Source organism: Monodelphis domestica, chromosome 5, assembly GCF_027887165.1.
Source record: "Monodelphis domestica isolate mMonDom1 chromosome 5, mMonDom1.pri, whole genome shotgun sequence".
NCBI lineage: Eukaryota > Metazoa > Chordata > Mammalia > Didelphimorphia > Didelphidae > Monodelphis > Monodelphis domestica.
In genome coordinates this window covers 50,019,462-50,044,654 of record NC_077231.1, presented here as the reverse complement: position 1 = coordinate 50,044,654, position 25,193 = coordinate 50,019,462, and the positions used below count along the sequence as shown (strand labels likewise).

The window sequence follows — 25,193 nt, the reverse complement described above, 5'->3', positions numbered from 1 at the left end:
CATCTTGGATACTGTTAATTTGGTTTTCTTCTTTCCTTTTATTTTTATTAGATTAACCAGTACTTTATCCATTTTATTTGTTTTTTTTTTCAAAGTTCCAGTTCCTAGTCTTATTTGTTAATTCAATAGTTCTTTTATTTTCAATTTTATTAATTTCTCCTTTAATTTTTAGGATCTCTAATTTAGTTTTCATCTGGGAATTTTTAATTTGTTCCCTCTATTGACTATTAAGTTGCCCCTTTCCCTCCTTTTTTGTACTCCCCACCTTTAGTCTTTCCCTTCTCACTTTCCCTGTAGGGTAAGATAGAATTTTATACCCCAGTGGTTCTAGATGTTCTTCCCTCTCAGAACTGATTTCACTGAGTGTAAGGTTTAAGTATTTCCTATTAGCACTCCCTTCTTCTCCTTCTTATAATAGTATTCTTCCCCTCCTCTTCTCATGATCCTTTTTGTGTGATATAGATTTTCATATTTATCTTCTTCCTTCAAGTTTCTCTTGGTGTCATCTTCTATTCCCCTCTTCCTTTTTCTTTTCTTTTCTTTTGTTTTTTTGCATATCACCTTAGACCACTTATTACCCCAATCTTTACCTATGAATGATTCTTCTAATTACTATAATAGTGAATATAATTTTTGAGAGTTACAAATAGCATTTTCCATATATTAATATAACAATTTTATCTTATTGAAACTTAAAGAAGTAAATTTAAATTAAAAAACATTTTTCCTCCTTTCTCTCTCTTATTTACCTTTTCATGTTTTTCTTGATCTTTTTGTTTCAATATCAAACTTTCCACTTAGTTCTGGTCTTTTCCTTACAATACTTGGAAATCTTCTATTTTGTTGAATGCCCAAACTTTCTCCTGGAAGTATAGTCAGTTTTGATGGGTTGGTGATCCTTGGTTGTAGACTCAATTCTTTTGCCTTTCTGAATATCATATTCCAACCTGTAGTGTAGAAACTGCCAGATCTTGTGTGATCCTGATTGGTGCTCCTTCATATCTGAATTTTTCTCCTTTTGGCTTCTTGTAAAATTTTTTCCTTACCTTGAAAGCTCTTAAATTTGGCAATTACATTCCTGAAAGTTGTCTTTTGAGGATTTAGCGTAGAGAGTGTTCTATGAACTCTTTCAATGTCTATTTTTCCCTTTCATTCAAGAACATCAGGAAAGTTTTCTTGAATAATTTCTTGTAGTATGATGTCAAGGTTTCTGTTTATTTCTGGGTTTCCGGGTAGACCAATGATTTTCAAATTGTCTCTTCTTTACCTATTTTCTTGGTCAGTCATCTCAGTGAGATATTTCATGTTTCCTCCAATTTTGTCAATCTTTTGATTTTGCTTTATTAATTCTTGCTGTTTTGTGAGATCATTGGCTTCTAATTGCCCAATTCTGTTCTTTAAAGACTTGTTTTCTGCCATAATCTTTTGATTTTTTTCATTTTCAGTTTGGTCTATTCTACTTTTCATGGCTTCCACCTGTTTAATTTTGGTCTCTAATTCATTTATTATTTCATTTTATTTTTGGCCTTTTTTCTCCAATTGAGAGTTCCTGTCTTTTAAACTGTTATTTTCTTTTTGAACTATTTCCCACTTTTCTTGCCAATATTCTTCCATCTTTTCAATAAGCTCTGATTTAAATTCTTTAAGAGCTTGTAATGTTGTGGAAGAAAGATTTGGAAGGAAAAGATTGCAACATAGCTGCAGTAGCTGGGACTACTGAGCTGTCACTCAAGAGAACATTCTAATTGGAATGATGACCATAAAAGATATAAAAGAAAGGAGGACACAAACTGGATTCTTGGTCTCTTTGCCTTGGAGACAGAAAGGAAGAAAGGTCTCTTGGATTGGGGACAGAAAGAAAGAAGGTCCAGTTCTCCTTGGGGACAGAAAGAAAGAAGGTCTAGTTCTCTCTGATTTCTCTGCTGTTATATAGTGACTCAATTTCCCAACCTTTTAATCAATTTTCCCAATATGAACTATTCCACCATTCTCCAACCTAGGAATTATTTTAGTGTTAAGGAAACCCCAAACCCTCTTTCCCTACATTTCCTTATCTTTTCCTTCTTCCCCATTAAACCCTTTACTTAATCTTAGAGAAGAGAAAGAGTATTTTATTTGAGACATCATAAAACTCACTCTGAGTTGATTTAGAGAGACCAACAGAAGAATCAACTAGAAAGGTTAGGGAAGAAGGAAGGGTGAAGGGAGGAAGGAGGGAGGAAGGGATTAGCAGATATGATCTTAGTTATCATTTATCACTCAAATAATTCCCTATTACAAGTTTATGGACAATTTCCATTGTTTTTGCAAGGTTTGGATATATTTATTTGAAGGTCCTCTTCTGCTATTTCCTCTGTAGTCTGAATTCTTCCTCCATAAAAATTATCCAGGGTAAAATTCTTCTTCTTGTTCTTCTTGGTGTTGGGAAATTGATTTTTTTTTTGGCCATCACTATGCTTGTTTTTCCTTCCCTTTTCAGTCAGAAGTCTGAGTGAGGAGGGCAGGCTCTCTGTGTGTATGGAGCTAAGGAGAGAGGTTTTTGCCTGAGGCCACCTCTCAAGATTCTGGGGGTTTTACTGTTTGCAGCCCTTCTCTGTCCTATCCCCCCCCCCAGTTGGCATTCTTCCACCTGTTGGGGTCTCAAGTCTAGCTGCTCTCAGAACAGAGGCAGTACCAAAGGAGAAAATAGGATATATTTCTGAAATGTTGCAGAGGTGAAATCAATGGTCTTTGGCAACAAATTGCATGTGGGAGATGAGAGAAAGTGAAGAATTGAGGATGACAAGCAGGTTCTTTGCCTGAGTGAATGGAATCATATTTGCCTTCTATAGTAAGAAGTTAAAGAATGGGGAATACTTAAGGGGAAAGATAATGAATCTAGTTTTGTATTTGTTCATTTTAAGGTATCTACTTTATAAATATTTGAGATATCTGAAAGGAAGTTGGAGATGCAAGACTAGAGCTCAGGAGAGAGGATACTGTTGGATAGGTAAATTTTTGAATCATCAGTATAGAGATGGTAATTTGATCCATAAGAATGAGAAATCATCAACTGAAATAGAGAAGAGAGGAAGATCCAGGATAGAACCCTGTGGAATATTTATATTCAGAGGGAATAATCTAGATTAGGATCCAGTAAAGGAGCCTGAGAAAGACTGATATGATAGGCAGGAGGAGAACCAGGAAAGAATGGGGTCCCAAAAGTCAAGAGAAAAGAATAGCAAGGTGGAGAGATTAAGCAACAGTGTCAAAGAGTTAGGATAGGCAATAAGCATTGCCAGGTCCTGTACTAAATGCTCTATAAATATTATCTCATTTGATCCTTAAAATAATCCTGGGATATAGGTGGTATTGTTAAAAGTATTATATATTTGAGGAAACTGAGGAAAACAAGTTAAATGACTTTTTTTTACATTAAACAAAATTTAATGACTGAGGCATTTAAAAAAATCCCACATCTTCTAGGCAGCATCAACAGAAATCTCCAGAGAACAGCTCAAAGGCAACCATCCTTAACAATCCCAAGCATACTACAAATTAAAGTGACCTTCAAAAAAATCCCTTAAGGTTCAATAGTAGGAGAGAGAGCTACAAGAGAAAAAAAAGTCATGAAAATTAATTGTCAAGGATAGATCCTTCACTTGTAAGGGACCAATGGGAACAGATGCTCTGGTATGTGAGGGGAGAAGTAAGGCAAAGACTGAGGGAGGCTCTACATGTGCATTTTGTTTCACTGAATTAACTCTGTTGCTTCACTTATCTGTGGATGACTAGCAAAGGGGGAAGATGGATGATGAAGGAATAAGAGAAGTGATCAAAGTGAAAAAGCAAGGAAGTGATGCTGAAGGACTCAAGTTCCAATTGCCAGAAGGTGCCTTCTGACAGAAGGTGCTGGGAAAGAGTTGGAAGCTGGCATTATGCAATGGAGTACTATATTGGATTATGACTGTCCTACTCATGGAACTAGGAAGTGGTTTCCAGAGCATGTCACCCTATGGCCATGAAAGCCAGCCCTACATGACGACTTTGTCCATATGGGTTGAGTCCATATGGACCCTGAAGCTAGCAGGAAACAGATTTTACTGACCAAAGCTGATAGCAGATGTCACTAAGAGGTGGGAAATTTATGCTCACTGTGCTGACTTATGCTGAATATTTGGAGAATATAAGTACCAACAAATCTTTGGAACTCACTGAACTGAGTTTTTCTCTCTAGAAAGAATAGAAAGAATATCATAGTGGTAACTTAGTGATCATTTCAGGTGTTATTTACAGGCACATCCAGTGAGAAACCAGGAAGCCTCCACAGTTACTAAGAAGATATTAAATAGTTTAGACTTACCCCTTACCATCCATAAGGAGACCCACAGCCTGACCATATTAACTATATCCTGTTGAATAGGTTAGAGACTCTGAGACAGAACTAAAGGCAGTCCCTGGAAAAGGAGGTGGAGAACTGAGATGGTGAAGTTTCAAAGGCCTAGTCTCTGCCTTGGGGGACAAAGCAATGAATTTGGAGATCCACTAGAGAATCTCCTATTTGAATTAAATACAGATCCGTACTTGTCCACCCACAATGACAAGGTGTTCATAGAACCATAGTTTTAGAATTAGAAGGAACTTGAGAAATAGTCTAGTAAAATGCCTTCAATTGAGAGTTGAGAAATCTGAGATCCATAGACAATAAACAACCTGCCCAAGGTTACACAGGTGAAAATTTGTATTCATTTCCTCTGACTCCAAATACAGTATTTGTCCTACTCTACTTCTCTGTCTCTCTATGCTGTTAGGATGAAGGGGAGGGAAGGATTACAATAGCTAGGCTGGCATATATAATCACAGCTTAGTGGTCACTAGTCTTAAAAATGAATTGGGGTTGGTCTGAAAAACAATGACTGATGGTCTTTTGTCCATAGGTGTGTTACACATTGCACATGATTTTTTTTTTTAGTTTTTAAAACATTATTTTATTAGGTCATTTTCATACATTATTCATTGGAAATAGATCATTAGATCATTTTCTTTTCCTCCTCCCCCCCCCCACTGCCACCCCTTCCCTAGCCGACGCGCGATTCATCTGGGTATCACATGTGTCCTTGCTCTGAACCCATTTCCTTGTTGTTGGTATTTGCATTAGGGCCCTCATTTAGCATCTCTCCTCGATCATGTCCCCTCAACCTCAGTAGTCAAGCAGTTGCTTTTCCTCGGTGTTTTTACTTTCACAGTTTGTCCTCTGCTTGAGGATAGTTTTTTTTTTTTCTTGTAGATCCCTGCAGATTATTCAGGGACATTGTAAAGCCATTACTGGAGAAGTCCATTACATTCTCTTGTACCACAATGTGTCAGTCTCTGTGTACAATGTTCTCCTGGTTCTGCTCCTCTCGCTCTGCATCACTTCCTGGAGGATATTCCAATCTCCATGGAATTCCTCCACTTTATTATTCCTTTGACTACAATAGTATTCTGTGACAAGGAAATCACTTTAAAAGACTGATATATATTAATTTAAGGTCGCCAAGGAATTCAGCTATGTAATTCCTAAATGAAAACTCAAGTCAGCAGTCAACCTTTTATGGAGTTTTTAATTACAAACAGGAGGAAGAAAGGTATTAGAGAGAGAGAGAGAGAGAGAGAGCGAGCGAGAAAGGGGAGAGAAGGGAATAGGGCTTAAATACCCACTCTGTTTAGGCTGGGCCAAAAGGCCCAAGCTCTTAGATAGCTGAGGCAAAGAAAAGAGATCAGTCCCTATCACTCACGTGACCAAAATGGAGAAACAGTCTCAGGGGCCTCCACCTCCAGCCTCCTTCAGAGCAAGCCCTCCTCTCAGACCTCTCCAAGAGCTCTCCCTCCAGGACCTCCCTCCTCTCAGACTCCTTCAGAGCAAAACTTCTCAGAGCACAACCTCTCAGAGCAAAACCTCTCGAACTCCCCCAGTCCTCAGACCCCGCTATCTTTAAGGAAACCATCTAAGTTCCCTCCCTTCAGTTCTCACATCTACCAATCACTGTCCATGTCTTCCCTGTGCCAATGGTGGCTCTAGTTTAACCCAGGACTGCCCAGAGGTCTGCCCCTTTGCACATGTCTGTTGAAGGTCATATTCTCAAATAATTAAATCTTGATCCTTGCTGCAGCCCTTCCTAAATCCTTTTACTCTGAGTAAGGTGGAGATTGTAGTTTCAAGACCTGGTTCTGTCATTCCAAGTATCTCTATTGTATCAATTCTAAAATCAATCATGACTCAAAGAACTTCCTGTTCTACACTTAAGCATAGGTCAAAGCCCTTTCCATTGTTTAGCAAAAGGTTTCTGTCCTAAAGTAGTCTTAGGTAGGGAGGAGAAGGACCCTCCCATGCCAAGGGTTTTCACATTCCAATAGAGTTCTTACTATCAGTAGGAAATTTTTTTCAAGTATGAAATTTCCCAATGGTGAAATTTCCAACATTCATAAGTCTAAGAAATTTTAAGGTTTACAATTCCATCACCAACATATACCACAATTTGTTCAGCCATTCTCCAATTGAAGGGCATCCCCTCATTTTCCAATTTTTTGCCACCACAAAGAGTGCAGCTATGAATACTCTTGTACAAGTCTTTTTCCTTATTATCTCTTTGGGGTACAAACCCAGCAGTGCTATGGCTGGATCAAAGGGCAGACAGTCTTTTATCGCCCTTTGGGCATAGTTCCAAATTGCCCTCCAGAATGGTTGGATCAATTCACAACTCCACCAGCAATGCATTAATGTCCCTACTTTGCCACATCCCCTCCAGCATTCATTACTTTCCTTTGCTGTCATGTTAGCCAATCTGCTAGGTGTGAGGTGATACCTCAGAGTTGTTTTGATTTGCATCTCTCTGATTATAAGAGATGTAGAACACTTCTTCATGTGCTTGTTAATAGTTTTGATTTCTTTAACTGAAAATTGCCTATTCATGTCCATTGCCCATTTTTCAATTGGAGAATGGCTTGATTTTTTGTACAACTGGTTTAGCAAACCTTTGTCAGAGGTTTCTATGAAGATTGTTTCCCAATTTGTTGCTACCCTTCTGATTTTAGTTACATTGGTTTTGTTTGTACAAAAACTTTTTAATTTGATGTAGTCAAAATTATATATTTTGCATTTTGTGATTCTTTCTAAGTCTTGCTTGGTTTTAAAATCTTTCCCTTCCCAAAGGTCTGACATGTATACAATTCTGTGTTGACCCAATTTACTTATAGTTTCCTTCTTTATATTTAAATCATTCACCCATTCTGAGTTTATCTTGGTGTACGGTGTGAGATGATGATCCAAACCGAATCTCTCCCACACTGTCTTCCAATTTTCCCAGCAGTTTTTATCAAATACTGGGTTTTTGTCCCAAAAGCACCCTTTGGAGCAATCCCTTTGCTGGCCTTGAGGTTTCTGTCTTTTCAGAAGCTCTGAGGGCTCCTGATGGGATTGGGTTTAGCTGGTGCCCTAAAGCTGGAACCTCCCTTGAGACTCAGATGGAAGGACCCATCCAGGGGGCTACAAGCTTCCCCCTTCTCTCTATGTTTCCCTAGCATCTGTGTTGGGCACCCCAGAGACTGGCTCAGGTTGCTTTCAAGGTGAGTCCTTCAGAATAGCCAGCCCTGAGGCCCTTTTGCCGGCCCTGAGGTTCCCGCTGCTGCCGCAGGCTCAGCACTCTAGTTTGGGGGGGGATGGGTCCTGGGACCTTCCTTCTGCCTACCCCTTAGATCTGAGTGATCTAGGGTTCTGGCTTTTGGGGGGCAGTACCTTTTGATCCCGGTCCAGGAGGAGGGTTCCCCGGGTCTGTTCTGTTGTTCAGTTTGAATTTTGGTGTCCTGGGAGCACTCAGTTTGTGATCAGTAAGGAAGGATTTTCAGAGGTCTGAACTTTCCCTGCCTCTAAGCTGCAATCTTGACTGGAAGTCTAAATGACTTGTTTAAGATTGCTTAGTGAGTAATATTTGAGGCTAGATTTGAACTTAGGTGCTAGTAAATGTCTGAATCTGGATTTAAACTCAGGCATTCCTGATTCCAGGTCCATTTTACTATCTAACTGTCTCATGTCAAAGTGAATGAGATCTTAGAATAAGCCATGTGGATTTGGAAATTAAGTGATTATTAATAAATTTGGAGAGAGGAATTTTGTTGGAACTAGAGCAGAAGCTTGATCAGAAAGGTTAGAGGTCTGATTGTAGGGGGTTAGGAAGAGAATGGGAAAGAGGTATTATAGATGACTTTCTTATTTCATTTACCCACCAAAAACAGAAAGGATATAAGGATATAATTAGTAATCATGGAAGCATCAAGTGAGGATGTTTTAAGGATGGAAAGACAGGGGCATATTTGTAAGGCAAAGGGAATGATCCCACAGACAGGGAAAGATTGAAATAAGTAATAGAGTGAGGATGGGGGGATAGTTGGAAAAGATGGGTGGAATGAATTGTTTATTCAGGTAGAGGGGTTAGTCTTCATAAGGAATAAGGCCACTTCCTCATGTGAGAGAGTAATAAAGGAAAATATAGTGACAGAAGGCACAGGAGTGATATGAGATGTAGAAGAGGGAAGTGTTGATGAATGGTGTCAATTTTTTCCCATAATCTATAAGTCATATTTTCAGCTAAAAGGACATATGGGAGGTCTGAGGAGTGACAAAAAGTTTGGGAAGAGCTGTTGTAGAGAGTGGGATAGTGAGTTGAAATAGAGAATAGTAGAATTGCCTGGTAGAGGTGAAAGCCAAGTTGAGATTGTATGACAAATTTGTAGTGGATTCAGTCAGAATGGTTGTCTGATTTTCTGCACCTTCATTCAGAAGCATGTGTAGAAGGCAAAGGCAGTAAATGGTGAGAATGATCAAAAGCTGAGACTTAGTGTTGACATGGGCACTGTATCCCCAGAAACCCAGGCAAACTATTATCAGGGAAACTCCCTTGCCTTTGCATCCTAGAAACACTCAATGACCCCCCTAGGGTTCTGAGATGTTTATCCTCTTTGATAGTCCTCTAGATTTAAGATGGACAAAGAGATGAATCTTTATGCCTCCAGGCAGACCCCAGTCAGATGACCACCCCACCCCACCAAATGCCTGAGGGCTTATCACTCTAAGTCACATAAACACCATGACATAACATCTATTGTAAAGAGTATAAAAGCCCCAGAACTGATGTTGTTTGGGGGACAGCTTTTCCATTCATGCTGTCCTCAGGGAGGAACAGTCTTTCCATTCATGTTGTCCTCCCAGGAACTGCTCCCCATCTTGCTGTCCCACCTTGCTATCCTCCTGGCCATTCTCAACATTACTTTCTAAATTAATAAATTTCTCTTTTTGTTTTTAAGCTAAGTTTTGGAGTCTTGCATTCTTGCAAAAGGTATCCTTCCTGAACCCCAGGAGTACACATCTGAACCCTATAACAGTGTCATGATGAGAAGACTATGAACTCAAGAAAAGAGGACTGTGTAGAAGTGAACACTGTCAACATGGAACCTAGGAATCCCAAACTTGTGGCCGACTGGGATCTGGTGAACCCCAAGTTTCAGGACTAGCTTATAGGTTGGAGACCCCAAAGTTGTACCTGTTCCCTTTTTCCCATGGGAATCTACCCTGAAGGGAATCTCAGGTTGGCAGTTTCAGACGGAGTGGGAGATCCTCAGAAACTGCCAACCTGAGATTCCCTAGTTAGGTGAGACTAAGCAAATGCTAAGGATGCTCTTTGTTTTAGGTCTTCTCCTCTATTGTATCAGACCCTTTCCCAAGAAAATCCACACCTGGGCAATAACCATCCTTTAGTATCCATTGTAAGTAGCCTCTTCTCTTACACCCTAGCCTCTAGCCATGATTCCTTTCCCAAGTTTAATTATATCCTGTCAATGTAGTTTGAGCACTCCCATTTTTTTTGTAGCTATAGTGAGGTCATTCATTTTTCCCTGTCTCTGGATTTCCCAAATGGTATATAGGTTCTCCAAATTCTTTTATTCCCTGGAGCTCATCTAGCATGGTGGCACTTCCAGGGGATTTTGACTATTTAATAGTTCTGTGTTTTTTCCCAGTCAACAACACCAAGGGATCAAGATAGGAAGGGAAAGGAGACAGTGCACATTTCAGGGGTAAAGTCCTGAAAGGGAATTGAGGGATCAAGAGATTACAGTGTGGATTAAAAGGAAGGTTTATCAAGGAAAGAGAGAGGGAAAGATGGAAAGCTCCTAGATTATGGTCAGATAAGGGGATTTTGTAATCCTCAAACATGGATATCATGCATTGGGGCAGCATGAAATGGAAGTTAAACCTGAAAAGCAGGAGATGGATGTCCTCTTTCCCACTCACTTACCTCTTCCTGTGACAGAGACTGGCACTAAAGAAAAAGTGCCAGACTGAAGAGTGTGTGAAATTGATCACCTTGATGAGGGGAGGAGCCTGACAAGAGGAGAAGATTCTGGCTGGTAGAGGGGTTGGTGGCTCTCAGTCTTGGAAGACAGAAGGTGGGAAAAAGACTTTCTCCTGAGGGTTACCCACTTTTTCCTGCTGGTGACTAGAAGTCTTTCCCCCAACGCTTCTCAATTGAAGGGACTTTCTGAAGAGAAACCTGAGCAGACTTTACCTCAGCTCCTGTTGAACAGGTGTGAGCCAAACTGACTTTTTCTCAGGGGGCTCAGGCTGCCAAGGCCTGAGTTCCCCCCAAACTCAAGGAGGGAGGGAAAAGGATTTAGAGACAGGGATTCCTTTCTCCATTTTCCTTTTCCCATTCTTCCCTGCCCATTATTCCTTTTGTATTACCTCATTGAGTTGATATTGAAAGTTATCTGTTCCCCAAGCGGAGTGTGAACAGATCAAGGGGAGACCCTTTGATCTCGAGTAGTGGAGGGGGGACAAGAGGGAGAAGAGCAAATGCAGGAGAGCAGCTTTAGCTAAGGAGGGAAGGCAGAAAGGGGAAATCTTCAAACCCCCTCTCCTCTCTCTGAGACAGCCCTAAACATCAGCTGTCTCCCCTGAACCCCGCTTTGAGAAGGGGTGTCTCCTCCCTTTCCCCTTCTCTATACTGAAAGGCCAACCCGACCCCCCCCCCTCGATTACAACTTAACACTTAATGACTTAATACATTCCTATTCCCCCAGGGAATAGGCACAGTAAAAAATGGAAGGTCTATAGTCAAAGAGAATGTCATTCCTCTTTGTAAGGAGTTTCTCTATATCAGAGTTGAGGGATAATTCTGGCAGCTGGAGGTGGAAGTTGTCATGGTCTGGCTCTGATAGAAGTTGCTCCACAGAGATCAGAGGGAGATCTTGCTCCTATTTTCACCTGAAGCTAAAAATCATGCAGATAAAGTAGGGAATGGAAGTCTCCTACCCCAAGGGAAAATCACTTTGGGTCAGGTGGTTCACCTTCCTTCAGGGAACATGCACAGCAAGAGATTCATTTTGTTTTAGTCTCTCTGATTTCCCTTGAGATGTTCTCTATGCCTGGAATGTTGTCCCTCCTCACACTAGTTTAGAATCCTTGCCTTCTTCTTCTAATGATTTTTTCCAATTCCCACCCATATCCCCTGACCTTCTTGCTGCTTTCTTCTCTGAAGTTAGCTTAAAGTCTACTCCATGCATTTCATAATTACACATTTATGCACACAATTTCTACCCTCTTAGAAGGAAATCTCCTTGATGGGCAGGATCTGTTTTTTTTTTACCCCATCCTCAGCATTTAGTATAGTATCTGGAAAACAGTAAGTGTTTAATAAGTGTTTGTTAATTGATATATAAAGTTCTTTCCCAGTTTGTTTTGTCCATCTTCTGGTCATGTTCCAGTTTATTGATGTCTCTGGGTAATGTACCTCATTTAATACCATCAAAGAACTCATTAGCCTTTTAAGTCCGCTAAATCATGATGTTGACTCAAAATGTTTCCTTAGTATTCATGTCGAGTGGGCATCATTTAAGTATACTTCCTCCAAATACAAAAATGATCCATTTCCTACCATTTTTTCAAATGACTTCATTTTTATTAATCATCAGAAAGATTTTTTAAAGTGTCATGATGAACCAAGAGAGTTATGAGGGAAAGAGGTTTATATGGGAGTGCAGAAGCAATCAGAAAACTAATATGAAAAATTCCACTGTTCTCTTCTGAAGGTACCGTGCATCATACAAAGTATAATGCTCAGTTTTCAGCCAAGTTTCTAAGACCACATAATACAAGATACAATAGACAAATAAATGGTACAATGGATAAATGACTGGACTGGAAATCAGGAAAACCTGAATCAAATCGAGATTCACACACTTAATAATTGTGGAATTCTGGACAAACTATTTAATCTCTGTCTTCCTGAATTTTGTCATCTGATGAATAACAATACCACCTACCTCCTAAGATAGTCATGAAAATGTAATGAGATATTATAAAGATCTTTGTAAACCCTAAAGTACCAAATAAATTCTTATGACTATAAAAAGTTCTATATGTCAAGAAGGTGGTGGTGGGTAGTGGTTATTATTTTTGTCATACAGTTAGGAAGCTATTGGTGTAGGGCAGAAGCATTAAACACACAGTCTGTGTCACATTGCCAGCAATAATCCTAAGGACCATAAATAAATATAATGGGGGAATATATATTTTAAATGAGTAAAAGATATGATTGAACATAGATAATGTTAATATGTGGCTTTCTACAATATGTGGACCAAGGTTCCTTACATACTTCTTGGTTCATATTTAGGTCTTCACTGATGTTGGCAAAAGGATCTCCTATTCAAGTACTCTATTCAAGTCCTCTAGGAACTATATTTCACATACAGGATAGCTTTCATTTTACCACTCAGAAAGTACAGAACAAGATAAGAATATACACAGTACCCCATGAAATGTCAGTGTTGTCTCTTTCCCTTTCCAGTGAATCCTACCTATATTTATGGGTATCTATTGTATAAAAGGGAACCTTCCTCTCAAGGTCATAAACTTTCTGCTTGTCCAAGCCAGCCCATTAGTGTGGCTGGAATGCTCCAAACAAAGGTCATAGGTTAAGAGCCCTAGGATCATGACCTGGAACTAAGGGTCACAGGTCCAGGGCAGAGAGACTGATGGGTTACTGAGACGTGATAGACTAGTGCACAGGGAAAGGAAGTGACATGAAAAAAAGAGGACTATAAAAAATGAGACCATAGAGGAGATTGGATTCTTCTTTGGAGGTCTTTCTGCGATTTGGCATTGGTGGCTCAGGCAGAAGACACATTTGTGGGCCAGTAAGACTTGCTTTGAAGAGACTACCAGACTTCCACAGGGAGATTGGAACCTTGTTGGGGTGAAATTTTGTGGACTAGACTTTTGAGTGGTAGGCTAACAAACAAATTTTCTACTTCCTTCCTTATTTCTTTCTTATATTATATTTATATTAAATTAATGGTTAAAAGCTACTATCATTCTTCTAACTTAAGTGATCACAACAATTTCTTTTAACCAATATTATATTTTCAAATCAATTTCTAAATATTACATTTGGCATAATTTCCAAAAATTACATTTAACATATTACATTTGGCATAATTAATTTCAAATATTACACTATACAAGTCCACCGGCCATATAATACAACACTAGAGTTTCAAATTGTCTTTAAAAGGAAAACACATTTAGTTTACTAAAGAGTACTAAACTATGCCTCAGATTCCTATGCTTGAGTCTTGTTTTCAAGAATATTAAGGACTTGTACATAAGGTTCTATCCTTCCAATTATGATTTGGCCATGTAGTTATGTGTATGTGGTTTTAAGTATATGGAATTGAAAAATGCCATTCCTTGTCCATATACTCTAGAAATTCACACTCTAGGAACTCTTGTAACTTCACTTAGCTGCTGCCATTTTTTTTTTGTAGAGCCAAGAGGATCTACCACTGTCTCTCCATGGCTACCATTTCTTAGAATGGGGATAGGAAAGGCAGCCTCTATAAGACTCTGATGATATATAGGCATCATCATCAACACACACACACACACACACACACACACACACACACACACACACATACACATCAAAAACTGTACTTTATTTGCCTCAAACTTATTATTGGAGTTGTTACTACTGAGGGGAAAAGAGCCAATTCCAAAGAGCATCACTCTTTTAATAGGCTTAAGCTCTCACTTCTCACTCCAAAAAGCTACAGCAAGTGCATGGGCCACATCTCCATAAAACCATCTCAATAAATGGGCTAAACCCATCAGTGGTTTAAGGGGATGATTACTCCAAATATGTGAAGACTTCTTTTAACTAAATGGGCAGAGGAGAGCGATTAAAGGACAAGCTATGCCCTGTGTAGAGCTTACTCTGGCACTGAAGATGACAAGGTCATCCACCCCATCCCAGGCCATTGCCAGATGATGATTTTGGATCCTCACTAGACTTTGATGACTCTGGAAGATAGAGGAAAGCTGATTACTTTATGCCACTCTGCCTCACTTAAATACAATTTACATACAAGCCAGGACATCCCCCATCATCCACTGTTTTCACGACATTGGTCCTCTTCAAGTATGAAGGATGAACAACAGCATGAGGCCTAGGACAAGAGATAGTTTAGATTCAAAAAGCAGAGGCAAGTGCCCACTCTCCTTAGGGAAACAGGTTCAAAGACCCTAAAAATCCTTGTTTACCTCCTTATAACTTTATCATGTTGACAAACAGTATTTATCAATATATCAATATTTATATACATATGAATAAGTGAATGGGTATTTGTACACATATACATGTATATATACATATGTATACATAGATGTATATTGTATAAAAGAGTATATACAAATATACATGTGTATTATGTGTGTGTTATAGAGTCAGTGAATAGAGTATGTATATTTCCTCTCTAATTCGGTCTTCATCTCTATTTCCATCTGTTTTTGTCTGTTTCTCTATATTTGTATGTATATATATTTTAGCTAGATAGATAAAGAAGGATGGAGAAAGGTATATATGTGTATTTAAATTCTTATTGCCTGGTCATATAAAATGTATGTGTTTGATAACAGGAAGGTGCATTAAATTATTATCACATATTACATGTAAGTCAGTTGATCCAAAAACATTTATTAAGTACCTACTATGTGACAGGGACTGTTCTGACCTGGTATATACATTTAAAAAAAGGCATGCTCTGCCCTCAGGAAGCTTACACTCTAATGGTTGAAGAAAACATATAACAGAAGCTGAAAAGGGGGTGAGGGGAAATACCCAGACTGGGGAGTGATTGGAAAATCCCAACAAGTTCAAAAGCAATGTAGCTCCTAAAAAATGAAGAGAAAATTGTTGCATGCCCCTTACTTAAATGGAGATCCTGGAGCCCAGGAATTTATTCCTTCAGAATTCACTCAGAAAGGCAGAGGGTGGTGAGAAAATGGGAATTGGGCAGATTTAATCTTGCAAGATAATGTGATTTCCCAAAGATGAGTTTATTGGGGAAAGAAGGCATGATGAAGATGTCCAGCATTGTAGCTGGTTGGAAAAGAACCATACTATGGTACAAACATATAATTCTTCAATTTGAAACACTTGAACCCTCCTTTCTCTTACATTGATGATTTATAAAAAATCACTTGAGGGCAACATTGAGCCAACCTTGATTATAACTTATTTTTATTAACAAGTCAGTAGATCTCATTAAAGGCAAGGAATCTTAAAATGAAAAGCCTGTAAACTCCTTTTTTCTTATTGTATTGAGCCTGTACTAAAAACACTAGTATTAGGTGACTAAAAAAAATCCCTTGTCTTCGCCTCTTCCTACCCCTAGTCTCAGGAATGTGAGGGGAAGGGAAGAAGGAAATGAGGAAAGGAGAAAGTCTCACCCTGAGCTTACCAGGAGTCAGGAAAGACTAAGAGATTCTAAATTCTGATTATATCTTTTTTTGGAGATACTAGAATAAGGATAAAGATAGACAAGTACTCCATCAAAACCTTGAGATTATATATAAGTACATATATATATATATATATATATATATATATATATATATATATATATATATATATATATATATATATATATATATATTAGTAGTAGTGGTAGTCTCTCGGTGACCGAGAATGACTATTGTCTTTGTGCATTATCATCTACGGTGTGCCCTCATGTGGCTTTGGAGTCCAAAGGCTGAGGCGCACAGTCTGTGGCACATGGGGCCTGGGACGCCAGTTGTTACGGGAGGTGCGGCTGTGGCCTGGTGTCGGCGTTCACGCGCAGCGGCAAGACGTCGACGTCGCTCATCTTCAAAGGTGGTGGCGGCCTGGTGAATGTGGGTTCGCCAGCTGCTTCTGACAGAGGCAGCGAGTTCTAGTTGCTTTGGTGTAATGCCAGCCCACTTCAAGTTGGACTTTAGCTGATCCTTGAATCTTTTCTTTGGTCGGCCTTGTTTCCTGAGTCCAGCTGACAGTTCACCATAGAATGCCTGTCTTGGTATTCACTGTGGGTCCATGCGGATGACGTGTCCAGACCATCGTAGCTGGGTTTGAGGACCAGGACTTCGATGCTGGTGGAGTTGGCTCTGTCGAGGACTTCCTGGTGGGTGATTCGGTCCTGCCATCAGATCCTCATGACTGACCGGAGGGAGTGTTGGTGGAATTGCTCCAGCTGCTTCATGTGCTTCTGGTACAGTGTCCATGTCTCACACCGTACAGGAGCGAGCTGAGGACCCCTGCGTTGTACACTTTGAGCTTCGTCGCAGTGCTTACACCGCTGTGTTGGAGGACTTTGGAGCGCAGCCACCCAAGTGCCTGGCTGGCCTGTTGGATCCTGGCATTGATCTCGTGGTCTAGGGACCCGTCGTTGGCGATGGTGCTGCCCAGGTACTTGAAAGTGTTGACGTTAGAAAGCTGCGTGCCATTGATTGTAATGCACGGCTGGTTTGTTGGCCTCCCTGGTGCAGGTTGGAACAGCACCTCTGTTTTGCTGAGGCTGATAGTCAGGCCAAACAGTTTTGTTGCAGTAGAGCACCTGTCCACAATGGTTTGGAGATGATTTTCTTGGTGGGCCATGAGAGCACAGTCATCTGCAAAGAGAGCTTCCAGGATGCGTCTCTCTGTTGTCTTTCTTTATGCAGTCAGGCGGCGAAGGTCGAATAGTGAGCTATCCAGTAGGTATTTGATATAGACGCCCAGGTCTAGATCCATCACAGCATGTCGTAATACTTGGGTGAAGTATAGGTTGAATAGTACCGGAGCGAAGACTCAGCCTTGTTTCACGCCATTGGAGATGTTGAAGTGATCAGAAGTCTCTCCACCAGATAGGACTTCCCCTGTCATGTCGACATGAAAGAGCTGGATCAGTTTGACGAATTTTGCTGGGCAACCGAGCTTGCTGAGGATCACCCACAATGAGTCCCTGTTCACTGTGTCAAACGCCTTTGTCAGGTCTATGAAGACAATTTATAGACTCAGGTTCTGCTCAAGGCATTTTTCCTGCATTTGCCTCACCGTGAAGACCATGTCGATGGTGCTGCGATCTGGTCGGAAGCCACATTGTGATTCAGGCAGGTTCTGCTCTGAAACAGATGATAGGAGTCTTTTGAGTATAACACGGGCGAGGATCTTTCTAGCAGAGGAGAGTAGTGAGATGCCTCTATAGTTGTCACAGGCTGCTCATGAGCCTTTGTTCTTGTATAGGGCTACAATGGAGGCATCTCTGAGTTCTGGGGGCATGTCTTCCTCTTCCCATATGCTGGTCAGCACTATGTGGAATGCCTGGAGCGCCTTTCCATTTAAGGCCTTGTACACCTCGGTTGGGATCCCATCTTTTCCGGGTGCCTTGCCTGCACTCATTTGTTTAATGGCTTTTTGGACTTCCTCTATTGAAGGAGGTACATCAGGTTGTTCAATGGTGCAGTTTTGGGGGATCTGGTCAAGGGCACTTTCTTCAGTTGACCAAAGCGCCCTTGACCAGATCCCCCAAAACCGCACCATTGAACATATATATATATATATATAAAGAGAGAGAATATTGGTATAGATATGGAATATAGCCTAGACATAGAAATAAATATAGGAATACTGATATATTTACATATATTCATATACATATAGACAGAAGTCTACTAGTACTGGTAAAATAAATAACTAAGCTTTCCTTTTTATGTATCTGTGAGAAAAGGGTACATTGATGAATAGTAATAGTAAAATTGCTACTACCAAATCACTTTTAGCAATAATTTGTACATTTTAACCATGTTCAACCCTTAAATTTGTTCCTTCTATCATATACTTTAGCAAGGTCAAGGAGAAAAAAACAGTTCTACCTTCTTCTCTCTTGATTTAAGATTCATTTTTTTTTTGGCCTCAGTTAATTCCTATCTGTGTGACCCTGGGCAAGTCATATAACCCTCATTGCCTAGCCCTTACCACTCTTCTGCCTTGGAAACTATACACACACACACACACACACACACACACACACACACACACACACACACTACTGATTATAAGACAGAAAGTAAAGTTGAAAAAAAAATTCCTCTTTTTAACCTAGACTGCATATTAGAATGATCAATATCAAAATGATCAGAGTGATCATTTCATTGATTGATTCAGTCAAAAGGTACTTACTAAGGAGAATGGAATAAGTATTTATATGGCACCTGTTATATATCAAGAATTGTACTAGATGTGAGGATCCATGTAGAAAAAGGATGACCTGACTGGCTAAATCATCCCACCTTCAGTCGTAGCTGACCTTAAGGTCACCAACGGCTTAGACTCCCAGGTCCAGTAAGGATGACCTCTAGCATCTGAAAGCAAAGAGTACAGACAATACAGAAAAGAAACAAATACAACCAGATCTATAACTCTGTAAAAAGAAAGGGAGCAGAAGAGGAACAGATCTCTCACCAGTCTACTTCATGGAGTCCCTGAATGGATGAAATGGGATCTTCCTTGTCTGGGCATAACTCATCTGAGACAGAAGAAGGAGAACCAGAAAGAGTGACCAGTTCAGTGTTGCCAGTTTTAAATACACAGGCAGCCAATCAAAGGAGACCACCCCATCCAGAGTACCTTCCTGTTATCTGAACTGAATATGCCTGAGTTACAGAAACAATCCTTACTCTCAAGGAATTTACATTCGATAAAGGGAGAAAAGGTATAAATACACATAAGATAAATCTAAAGTGAATGAATAGAAATCTATAAAAATTGCTCAAATTCAAATTAGTTTAGAAGGGTGGACATTGCCAGTTATAGGGCTTAGGAAAGATTTTTGTAGAAAATAGCATTTATACTTCATCTTAAAGGAAAGAAAAGACATTATGAGGCAGAGGCAAGGTTAGAGTATGTTCTAGGTATATGAAATTACCTTTTCAAAAGTTTAGAGTTAAAAATAGTGTCTTAGGTGAAGAACACAGAGAAGGTCAAATTGGTTGCTTGGTAGAGTGACATAGGAAAAGTAATTTCCAGTAAGACTAGAAAGGCATATTGGGGCTATGTTATACAATATTTTAAGAATGTAAATATGGGTGTAGGGGCAAAGTCAAGAATGTGGAAAAGGTACAGGGGTTCATTAAATATCTACCAAATTTTGCTCCAAAAATCTATGATATAATGCCTCAGAAAGAATTCTGGAAGAGCATACCCCTCAAAAAGAGGGATGAAGTAATTTTTCAGTTAAAAACAACTTAGAAGGCGGGCACGAGGGATCTTATGTCCTGTGGTGGAGATGGGAAACAAAGCAGTGCACCAGGATAAGATCCACTGTGGCAAAGAGGCCCTGGCCATATCTAAAGTAGCAGCAAAAGTTTCTAGAGTTTCAGTCACAGATGATAAGGGGTGGAAGCCATATAACTACTTAGAATGAGATTACAGGGGTTCCTTTGTGGCTTCTGGATGCAAGACTCTTGTTATGCTACCCTTACACAGATCTAGGTAGCAGTCTTGGGGTGAAATCTCAATGTGATGAGGAATAGCACTAGCACATATCAGTACTTATGCCCACAGGGGACCAGTGGACCTTGGTCACAGTTCCAATGCAAAAAAAGAGTGCTTATGGTTACTCACAGATAAGAGCACAGGCCAGAAGAGAATTAAACAGATTTCTCTTTACATCATACCACCTTGCTAGAACTAAAAGTAGATAGCTCCCCAGAGCCAGCTTTGAAGGAAGTTTGGAAGACCTTCACTCAGTTACAAAGGCCAACTTTATTGTGTTGGTTTTTTTACTAGAATAAAAGAAACAGGCTGGTAAATGAGCAAACAACAACAACAACAACAACAACAACAAAAACCAATTCCAAATAAAAATTTATTTTGTGATAGGTAAGGCCAAAACAAAAATCTCAGAAGTAGACAATAAAGCCAATATCAATTCATCCAAAATCTTTAAACATATACTAATTTTTCTCAAGCCCAGAAAGAATTAATGGAGGAGTTCAAAAGGATATTAAAAATAAAATAAGAGATGTAGAAGAAAAATTGGAGAAAGAAATTAGAGTGGTAGAAGAAAATCATATGAAAAAGAGTTAATAGCTTGTTAAAGGAAGCACAAAAAATTCTGAAGAAATTAATCCTGTAAAAACCAGAATAGACCAATTAGTAAAAGAGGCTCAAAAATCCATTGAAGAGAATTCCTCAGAAAGCAGAATTGGCCAAATAGAAAAAGATATATAAAAATGCACTGAAGAGAAAAAGATAATAACCTTAACTGTGTACATCCATTCTTATAACTCTTAAGAATTTTATCATTTTTAGGGTAGTTAGGAGTTTATATAGACAGAGAGCAAGGGTGTGAGTTGGTTATGAGGGTATAATATTTTTTTTAAAAAGTAAAATTAAATAATGAGAAAGAAGAATGCATTAGTAGGAGGGAGAATGAAAAAGTAAAATTAAGCAAATTATCTTAAATAAAAGATACATGAAAGAGTTTTCTACAGTGGAAGGGAAGATGGAGGAGGTGAGAGTAGAACATGTGAATATAACTGTCATTGGAATTGGCTCAATGAGTGAAGAATATGTACAATAAATAGGGCATAGAAATCTATATTACCCTACAGGAAACTAGAAGGGTAAGGGGATAAGAGAAGGGTAGAGCTGATAGGAAATAGAGCTAATTTGGAGAGGTGGTAGTCAGAAAGTAAAGAGGGAGAAATAGGATGAAGAGTAATACACAGTAATCATAATAGTGTACATTGATTTTGCAAGTCTCTCATATAAAGCTTTATTTCTCAAATATTTAGAAAAATGAGTTGAACATATGAGAATACAAATAATTCCCCAATTGATAAATGGTCAAAATAAATGAATAGAGAATTCCAAGATAAAGAAAGGAACGCTCTTGTTAGTCATGCAAAAATGCTCTAAATCACTATCCATTAGATAAACATAAATAAAAACAACTCTGGGATGTTATCCCACACCCATAAGTTTGGCTATTAGAAGAGAAAAGAAAAATGACAAAATTTGGAGGGGATATGGGAAAATTGAGATACAAATGCATTGTTGGGAGAGTTGTGAACTGATTCAATCATTCTAAACTACCATTTTGGGAATACTATTGTGCTAAAAGGAATAATAAAGTGGAGGAATTCCATGGAGACTGGAACAACCTCCAGGAAGTGATGCAGAGCGAGAGGAGCAGAACCAGGAGAGCATTGTACACAGAGACTGATACATTGTGGTACAAGAGAACGTAATGGACTTCTCCAGTAATGGCTTTACAATGTCCCTGAACAACCTGCAGTGATCTATGGAAAAAACAAAAAACAAAAAACAAAAAACTAAACTTTCCTCAAGCAGAGTACAAAAAGAGGGAGTAAAAACACAGAGGAAAAGCAACTGCTTGACTACAGAGGTTGAGGCAACATGATCAAGGAGAGACGCTAAATGAGCGCCCTAATGCAAATACCAACAACAAGGAAATGGGTTCAGAGCAAGGACACATGTGATACCCAGAGGAATCGTGAGTTGGCTAGGGAAGGGGGGGGAGGAAAATAAAATGATCTGTTTCCAATGAATAATGTATGAAAATGGCCAAATAAAATAATGTTTAAAATGAAAAAAAAAAAGAGTTAAAGGAACATAAAAACAATAATTGGTTGATCAATATAGGGCCACTTTTCAGATAAGACATATATGGATTGTTTGAGGTGTACAATTGTGAGAAAATATATTGCATTCATCTTAGGATCTGACTGTATTTCTGGTCATTGCAACCTGGATCTTTGATAAAGAGTCTCTAAACAGCAGGTCCAGGTAGTCCAGTTTCCCATCTACTCAAGGTTAGGTTCAAACAATGCAATAAAATTTTCTTCCCAATTCCCACAACTGATTCCCAAATCTTATTAATGTGGCTTTTCTCTCCATTGGTTTCAATTGAAACTCATTGAACCCAGGCCAGGCTTGGCATATAATAGACACTTAATAAATAAATACTTGTGGAATTGAAAAAAAATAATAAAATACCATTTTGGACCAATGCCAAAAGGGCTATAAAATAATATCTATCAATGGACCTAGTAATATATTACTAGCTTTGTTTCCCAAAGAGATTTTAAAAAGGTGGGGAGGACATATATTTACAAAAATCATTTAAAGAAGCTCTTTTTGTGGGGACAAAGAATTAGAAAGTGAGAGGATACCTCAATCAGGGAATGGTTGAGTAAGTTATAGCATTTGATTGTAATGGAACACTATTGTGCTGTAAGAAAAGACAAGCAGGAGGAGCTCAGAAAAACCTAGAAAGACTCATATGAACTGAACCAGAGTAAAATAAGCAGAGCCAGGAGAATATTGAACACAGTGACAGAAATACTATAAAATGAACAACTTAGCTACTTTCAGCAGTACAATTTTCTAAAACTATCTCAAAGGTCTCATGACAGAAAAAAATACCATTTGCTTCCAGAGGAAAAAATAGTACAAATCAAGACCAAAGGAAACTTTTAAAACTTTTTCTTATAATTTAAATTTTTTAATTTCCTTCCACAAAAGAATACGAAGAAAAGTTTTATATGATTACACAGGTTCCTTATGAGAGTGCTTATCATCTCAAGGAGGGGTGTCTGGAAGGGTGAGAAGAGAGGGAGAGAGAAAGGGAGTGAATCCAAGACTTCTTTGGAAAATGTTGGAAACTGTTTTAGATGTAATTGGGGGAAATTAAGTTAAATTACAAAGAATTATACAAAGGAGTTTATATTTTATCTCACAGAAAAAAATATGAAGCAATTTGAGTTGATTTGAGTGGGTTGAGGGTTAGATATGTAATTGAGGAAACTTTATTTCGGTCACAATTTGTAGGATGGACTGAAATGATGGGAGACTTGAGTTACAGAATTCAATCTGCAGGGCATTTTCAATAATATGGGCAAGAGTTAGTGAGGGCCTGAATTAAGATGGTAACTGTGAGAGTAATGCTAGATATCATATAAGATGACAATTTTATATAAGAAAGAATGAAGAAGCCAGAACAAAGCTGAGATTATGAATATTAGAGTATGGAAGGATGGTGATGCTTTCAAAGGAAATAAGGAAGTATTTGGAAAAGGGGAAGTCAAGTATTTTATATACAAATAGTAGCAAACTTATTTGAAAATAAAAGTGGTATCAGGTTAATTTAAGTATCTGGTAATTTTGGAAACACAAATGAAGAAAAAGAATGGGAAAAAACCTGGGACTTTTAAAAACTTTAACTTATTCAAGGTTATGTTCAATATTCCAGTGACAGTCATAGACATTCAGCCCCTTGAAAGAGTAGCTGGGTGATTTCATTTCTGGACACTCATACTCTATCTTAAACAAATTTTCCTTCATTATACTAAAGCTTGGTCTTTTTCTAATGTTCTTTACTTTTGAATGGGTTAAATCATTATCATTCTCATCTGTGGAAAATAGATTTTTTTTTGGTCCAAACTCATTTGAAAATCTTCAGCTTTAGTCAGATTTCTTTTATAAACACTAAATAAAATGGGCATTCCCATATACATAATATAATAGAAAAAGAAACTAGCCCATAAAACTCTGTGTAGATTGCTATTATTATTATGTAAATGTTGCTTTTCTTTTAAATGTATAAGTTCAACATGAAAAGTTCAAAACTGTCTCACTTGTCTCATTCTTCTTGACTTTCCTTTTGCTCTCTTTGGTGATTTTTTTTTTACAAAAAGCTTCAAAAATCCTTTTTTCCCTTTCTTTCTTTCCTTTTATTTTTCTTCTCTAGTCTTGCTCCTCTTCCCTCTTTTTCCTTTTATTTTTCTTCCCTAATCTTGCTCCTCTTCCCTCCCACCCCATCTGTGAATGGAGAAAAAAATAAACCAAAGCCATCATAACAAATGGTAAAGTAAAACAAATCCTTATATTGCTCATATGTATAAACGTAGATTCTGTATAGGTCCTAAAGGATCTTAGGTGAAATTTAAAGGTACTAATTTGAGAATATCATTAGGGGATTCTTGTAGAAGAAATAGTCCCTTTTCCCAGCCCTTTCCAAACATCTTTAACCTAAATCTCTCTTTTCAACTATTTAATTACATCAAGTGAAATTTGTCTAAATTTTTTCTTTTTTTCTATTTTTGTCTCCATATTTTTGAGCTTAAAAGACACAATGATTTCTCATAATGCACTCATTTTCACTTGTTCTGATGTACAATGTGTGTATTATTGAAGATAGACAATATTGTAACATCTCATCCACAGAAACTTCCAGTACATTAGTTTTCTAGCCAGTGAAGTTTTATTTGTTTTGGCCAGTATTGATGACTCCTAGAACACAAGCTCAGTGCATGTTCGCAACTTCTTTGGGGAATCACCCATATGAAGCACATGATCAAGAATATAAAAACCATAAATCTGACCACCTAGAGGGCAAGCATCCCTGGACAAATGGAACCAATCCTTCAACTATTATAAAAAGTTTCCCCCTGACACATATTCCGACATATCATGTGCTATACAAAACTGAACAGACACAATCTTATTTTCTTGAGCACTGTAATCAATGATCCAGGGACTTTTTCAAGCTTCAAGTCAATCCAACTAGCATTTATTTGTTTTTTTGTTTGTTTTTGTCTTCAAAAATTAAAGTTTTATTTAGGTGTTTCAGAATTCATATATGCCATTATAACATAGCACAGATTAAGTGTAGACTAATTTACTTGTCAGATCTATGAATAAGGGAAGAGTTTATGACCAAGTCAGAGATAGGAAGAATTACATGAAGAAAAATAGATAATTTTGGTTATATCAAATTATAAAGCTTTTGCACAAACT

The 25,193-nt window shown here is 38.4% G+C and overlaps 1 pseudogene; it reads left to right on the top strand.

The window, feature by feature from the left end:
- Positions 1–3,786: 3,786 nt before the first annotated feature.
- LOC103106159 (2-oxoisovalerate dehydrogenase subunit beta, mitochondrial-like) overlaps positions 3,787–25,193 on the top strand; it is a 97,266-nt pseudogene continuing 75,859 nt past the window's right edge.